The following is a 7,243-nucleotide window of genomic DNA, read 5'->3' as shown; positions in this document are numbered from 1 at the left end:
AAGAAGTGAGGGCTTGACGCGCGACTTCGCCATGACGCCCACTGAAGCCCTAATAGTTCAATTCTTTATTATGAATATAATTATGTGTGTATGTATTTGTGCCGGCTATTATTTGATTCGATCCCTGGAGGACGAATTTATTATGTTGTCTGATTTTGTGTTTACCTGTTTAGTTCAACAACCCGTTGTAAGAGATACTGGCGACCCGAGTGACGAGCATGTGGTATAATTCAGCTGTGCCTTCAGCAAGGGGGGATGTCATGACCCAATGATTGTGTGCGCGCTTCGGCACTGCAGAATTATTTCCTGCCACATGGAGCTTTCTTTGCACGGTGCAATTCTCAGCTGCAGAGAGAAAACCCCGGTGCAAAGGAGTTCCCGCCACCCGTATGTAAATTTGTTTCCCATTATTGGGGACTCTGAGCACGCGGCAGAGTAATAGAAACCTTGTGTGTGTCTCAGAGGAGTTCGGCCGCCATGATCAACCACCAAGCTCTTCCTGTCTCGTTCGTTAAATTCTTAAGACGTATCTACGGTTTTGCGCACTTGTCAAGGGAATCCAGAGCTCTGTCGTGTTTGTTTTTGTGAAGCCTAGCAAACTCTACTTGTGTTTGTCTGTAACTGCAACTCAAGAAAGTTTTTCCTGCCTGCACCACAACCACCTATGGTGTAAGTAAAACGATCTTTAATTAACCGCTACGAGTCCGTGCCTAATTCTAGTCCATCGTGCAAAAGTACCCGCCCTACCATTGCGGGCTCCCTGCCACAGCCCGCTGCATGCCCCCAAAAGCCTTGGACCGCTCCTGGCCTGCACACCTGCTGTTACAGACACCCAAGGGCAAATCTTTATCCTGATTTCAAGTGAGCTATTGCAAATTTTCAGAAGTGGAGAATATGCCTTCCCCCTACCCTTTGCTTTTAGTGAACCACAGTATAAAACTTCATCTTGCAAACTTCTTAGCACCTCCTGTAAGTCCTAATGATGTGAAAAAATGTACCACCATGTAGTAGATTGCACACCAAGATTCAAGAGGGGGTGCAGTATCCAAAATGCTGGTGTTTGAGGCTATGTTGCAATCAATGTTTTGTGCACTACTTGAAGCTGGCACTGTCCTGGTTTTATAGAATCACAAAGAAGTAAGGCTCAAAGGGACCTCAAGAGGTCCTCTAGTCCAAACCCCTGCCCATGGGTAACTGCGCTACCTGGGGAGCAGCATGGCCGATCCCCTCATGGTCGATTACTGTGGCTAAAAACAAAACCCAGACGTTTGTGTGTCCACACCCTTTTCTGGGACTGGCTGCCAGCACTTCTGGGAATGGCTGCCAGCACTTCTGGGAATGGCTGCAGCGATTGGCCAGCACTTGCAGGGGGGCCACTGGCACTCCTGCCTGCCCATCACCTAAGTGGCAAGCGCAGCCAGTCAGGGGGTGCACCTGTACTCTCAGGGGGTGCATGTGGACCCCGTGCACCCATTAAGTGTCACCACTGCCCCTGCCTGAAGCAGGATCATCCCTATCTAAACATCCTATACAAATCCGTTGTCTAATCTCTTAGTAAAACCACAGTCTACCCTGATGCAACACAATACCCTAACCTGCCACAGGCAAAGCAGAGAACTATGGTAGTCAACACCCTGTTTCTGCAGAAGTTGTCAATATACTGGAGAGATCCCAGGAAGGGGGCCCTGCCCACCCACTACAAATGAAGGCAAAACACCCCACAGTCCAGACCAATCTCGCCATGGGATAAATTTCCTTCCTGACCCGAAACATGGCAGTCAGTCTGACCCTAAGCAGAGGGGTGAGACCAGGAGAGGGCAATTATTTGGGCCCATGGGCCACATAGGCAGTTTTGGGGAGCTGTCGCAAGCCAGGGAAGCACCTCCCCCACCCAACCATGCACCAAACCACTCTGTTATGGGCACGGGCAGCAGCTTCAGCCTCCAGCCCACCCTGTTAGCCCAGGAAGGAGCTTGGGCAGATGCCCCAGTCCCCAGGAGGAAGCTGCCACCTGCATCCACAACTGATGCTGGCACCCACCTGGTGCTGCTTCCAGCACATGGGCCAGGAGCTGGTGTAAGCTGCAGAGCTGTGCTGTAGATGCAGGATGGTTGGCGCGGGGGGGAGAGACAGGAAGGGGTGACCCTGCCCATGATGAGTGGTAGCGGCCAGCGCTGGTTGCCAGGCAAAAGCAGGACCCGGCAGCAACTGCACTCACCACTTCTGGCTGTAGCTGCGCAGAGCTTGTGCTGAGGCTGGCCTGAAACCCCTCCTCACTGCCACCACTACCACCCTGCAGGCCCAGGCCAGCCTGGAGGTGGCACAGGATGGCAGCAGCAGCAAGGAGCCACAGGGCAGCTCCAGTGCAGGCTCTAGCCAGCCACAGCCAGAAGGGCCCCAGAAGGGGCAAGCATTCCCGCTACCAGGTCCTGCTTTTGCCCAGTGCCCAGCACTGGCCACTACCACTCATCATGGGAAGGGCCACCTCTCTCTGTCTCCCTCCTTCCCATTGGTCCCCCAACTGTCCCACACCTACAACATGGCCCCACAGCTTAGACCAGCTGCTGCCCCATGCATCAGGAACAGCACTGAGCAGTCACTGGCATCAGCTGCAGATGCAGGCAGCTGGTTCCTGCTAAGGATTTGGGCATCCTCCCAGGTCCACAGGTGATGCTGCTGCATCAGTGCATTAGCTGAGGTCCCAGGCAGTCACCCTGATTCATGATGGGAACCTGCAGGCAGTGTCCACAGCTGATGCCAGCACGCACCCAGAGCCACTTCCAGCATGTGGGGCGGGAGCTGGTATAAGCTGTGGATGGGGCTAGGATGTGCCCACCCACCCAGCACTATGCAGCAACCAGAACCACCAACTCCCTATGGGTCAGATCCTATAATTTTGCAGCCACCGACCTGTGGGACAGATACAAATCAACTGGCAAGCCAAATCTGGACCATGAGCCATATTTTGCCCACCCCTGGGTAAGACCCTTTAGTCAGGAACCTCTGGGCTTAAGTCCTGGCAGGAACCTTGGTTCACCCCAGTCAAAACCCCCAGCCTTGGCTGCAGCCAACACCCAGTGTCTGAGAAAAGGTTTAAAAAAACCCCTAACATGTAGAGCATGAGGGGGAGGTGTGGGGGCCATTGAGAATCCCCTCTTAGCTTCATGTGGTAACCAGCAAAGCCCAGAAGCATGGGAAATACCCCTAGCAGAACATAGACAATGCTACATCTAGATCATTGCTGACCAGTGGCTCTCTAATCTCTTCTTGAATCCCTCCAGTGATGAAGAGTCCATAGCTTCCCTAGGCAGTCTATTCCACGGCCTCACTCTAACAGTGAAGTCTTTCCTGATATTTGATCTAAACCTACTTTGCTGTTTTCTTAATTCCCATCTTCATTTAATGTTCTAACAGATGGTGTTAGTGGCATACTACATCCAAGTCCAGCTAGAAGAGTCCCTTCACTTCACTTGTAGGATAGGACACCAAGTTAAATGATGCAAGTAAAAACAGGAACTGAAGCCTATGTGCTTACTTCTCCCTTAAAGCTCTACAAAAATATCAGAATGTGTTGGAGAAATATGTAAAAATCTCTCTTAAACCTGAATCATAGCATCATGCACATTGTGAGCAAGTTTTATAAGCTATCATATCAAAAGTATGTCATTGTTAGCAAAGCTTACTTTAAAAAAATTAAATTCCACAGAGAGCGAGACTGAATTATTTAAAGCCTGGTAGTCATAATTATGATGAACCAAATCAGCCTCCAGGTCTCAAGTCAGATTTGCATACCGAAAAAGAGTTTCCCTAAGAAATACAGAGCTTTCAATGAGATCAGTTTTCCATACTATTCAGAGCAGAAAGGCTAATGTATTAGATTTGACATCTACTTCTCAATGTTAATTTTTTAAACTGTGAATTGTAAGGCAAATGAGCTACTGCGAGATGTCAGCTATGACAGCCCTGGAGAAAGAGTCCTCCGTGTACACAGTTAATACAGTTAAAAACTGTTAGAGCTCGCCCAGCTTCTCAACTGCCATTCCCTCTTCTGGAGGAAGCACCTTATGAAACAGCAAGCTAACAAATTGCCCTTGTGATGGTGATAGTCCTGTGAGGTTGATCATACCAATTGGATTGAAAGGACCAGTTCAGTTTCCATTTGGGTTCTGGGTGACATAATTATTCTTAATTATTACTATCCTGATCTGGTTTGTCCAAAGATTAGATGCCAGGGTATCTTGGGTTAAAGACATGGTATCCAATTGCAAATCCTGTTTCAACCTTCTGCTTCAGATAGTCTTCAGACAGTCATTGTTCTGTTTTTCATTTAGTATTATAGATTTCATAGATTTCATAGACATCAGGGCTGGAAGGGACCTCGGAAGATCATCGAGTCCAGCCCCCCGCCCAAAGGGTAGGAAATCAGCTGGGGTCATAGGATCCCAGCAAGATAAGCATCCAGTTTCATCTTGAAACTGGATAATGGATCCAGTAACAAAATGCAAGACTCCAATTCACAGTTTTGAAAAAAAAAGAAGCTAATTTTGTACATAACAAGCAAACCTCAATGGATATTTAGGAGCATTTGACTTTGTATTGAATCCTATAGTACTTCTAGAAGCAATGCTATAGTTATGGAGGCGTTAGTCTGAAATAATTTCATTGACTTCCGCAGATTTACAGTATTCTGGCGTTTTACCGGTGTAGTAGAGTACAATTTGGCCATAGATGTATATTCCTGGGTTAAATTCATGTCACTGTTGATATTGGTATTTTATATCCCACTGTTGTTAGAGCTTTAAACAATATTTCATGCAGTTTTGCTTTTTGAGAGTAGCAACAGAAAAATGTTACATCTGTAATTAAATGGTTTGCTTATGTAAATGCATATTTATGACCACAGACATCTTGTAATACTAATATTTCTTTCAATAATGCACTAAAAGGAAGGGGGCAAATGGGATAACCAGAATGGTTCTTCCCCCCCCTACTCCCATTCCTGGTCTACTGTAGTCAGCTTACTTGCACTGCCATCCACGCCCCCTACCCCCCACCCTTGGCACTCAGTGACCACCCTATACCACTGCATTTCTAAGTGGGCCGTCCCAATTTCCAGTGTTACGTACCTCTTCTTACGTGGCTTAGATTACATGATTCCCTGTGGGACCCATTATATCTAGAATGGATTGTCAGTAGATTGGAACTCTTAAGTATCCTATGTGTTCGCCATATGTGTTAATCTATCAGACTATCTTGCAGAACAAACCTTATGCAAAGGAGAAGTGGAGTTAAGACATAGGTAGTTTGATCTCACCACAGACTATCACTCAGAGGTCAGAACTTGTGAATAACAACAATTAATTGGCAAAAGGCTGACTGCAAGTCTGTCCGAGTGTGGCCTTTAAACTGCTGCATCAAAGGATATTTTTAACAGTAAACATATTTTTGACAGATCCCTTCTATTAACCCACTGTAATACTTCTAGTGAGTTTTGTGGTATGGAAACAACTCTTTCCTATGAACAGGAACTTTCAGATAAGAACTATTTACAGCAAGAGGTCACAGTTATACTACTGCCCTCATAAGGATCTTGTAGCTGGCCTGTTTCTGCTTTTCCACCTGGAAATTTTTGCTGGCCTCACTCAGACTGTCTCCTGGGATGTCATGCTTGGACACTCTGGGAGTCCAGGACTTACTGTATGTCACACCCATGCTCTGGACAGGTCTACGTTATATTTCTGTTAGCAAAGCTGTTAATCCCCAATTGACAGATTGAAAGATGTATGATCCACGACTGACAGAGACGTGCTACCAAAAGCTTTTTGTGGAGATGCAGTTATGCTGACAAAACTACATGTTTACTGGTAAATATGTTTATATTAATCTATTTTACTATATTGGTATAAAGTGCAGCTTTACAGAACACAACATCGTCCACTTGGAAGCACCGTCAGTATAGCATGGTTGTATTCAGTGAAGCACTCCTCATGTAGTTATTACCACCATGCAGCCCTGTCCCCAGTTTTGGGCGTTTTCCCATAATTGCACAAGCAAACTCTTAACTCTGGCACTTTGATTTGAGTGCTTGACCTTACAACCTTAACGTTCTTTTAAAGTAGACTTTTCTATCTAATATGTATAATTAATTGCAGAGAAGTGGCACTTAGAAGCCTGATGTGCCCCATGTTTACCTGAAGCAGAAAGATATAAATTCTTTCCCCTTCATTTTGAAAATCAACAGCTGTTTATTGCAACCCAGCTTGACCAACAGATGTTGCAATACATTTAGCAAAAATCAGATTCCATTCTTTTTTATTTTACAGATATCACATCCTTAAATAGTTGAGTAAGAAGGAATATAGTTAACTTTAACTCTTAAAACTAGAATCGATTAAAAACTTACATTAACTTAAATATTAAGAATTAAAATGTGACTTTTAAATGCCAAAAATAGGTGGAAAATGTCATCCAATTTTTGGGACCTGAAAAACCCCAGCATGTGCTTAAAAATCTGCATGATATTTTTTAGTTCTGAATTTAGCATTTTGGTCACTGATTTAGCTGAAAGAGGTTTAAAACTTTATGTGCCTAAATCTGTTTCTATTGGGTGACTGAGGAGGCTAAAGCATGTAAAGTAATTTTAGATAAGATTATCAACAGTCATAAAAGGTAGCTTAAGATGTGCCTGTTTCCACCAGTATTACAAAAAAAGTTGCTTTAAAAGAACAGTTTGGGGACAAACTGTTTTGTTCTCTTTTCTTCTAATTTGTCCTCATAAGCACAGGAAAAAAAAATAAATATAGGGTTGGATGGCCTCTTTTGGGGAAATCAGAGGAATAAGCGCTTGTTTGCACAAGAGTTTAGCATAAGCTAAAGTGTGAAATTAAACTAATACAATTAGTTTAGCATAACCCTACAAGGGGAAACTTTTATTCCAATATAAGAGACTCTGTTTTGCTTGTGTTACTTGGGAAGGAGTAAAGCTAAACTGAAAACAGATGCAACTTTCATCTTGGAAGAACATTGGCACAGACAGCAGTTTATAATAGGATAACACATCAAACTGTTCTGTATAGACAAGGCCTAACAGTTGATTATAGATGAACTGCAATAATTGCTGTGATAATGCTTTTTTTGGAGGCTTGTAAATAAATATATTCCTCATCAGTAACACTAAACGTTTATCATGTAAACTTATCTACAAGTATGTGAAAATTCATATGCCAGTGTGACTCTTAGTGTT

This window comes from Alligator sinensis, unplaced genomic scaffold (genome assembly GCF_000455745.1).
Source record: "Alligator sinensis unplaced genomic scaffold, ASM45574v1 scaffold309_1, whole genome shotgun sequence".
Classification (NCBI taxonomy): Eukaryota; Metazoa; Chordata; order Crocodylia; family Alligatoridae; genus Alligator; species Alligator sinensis.
This window is presented reverse-complemented; position numbering follows the sequence as displayed.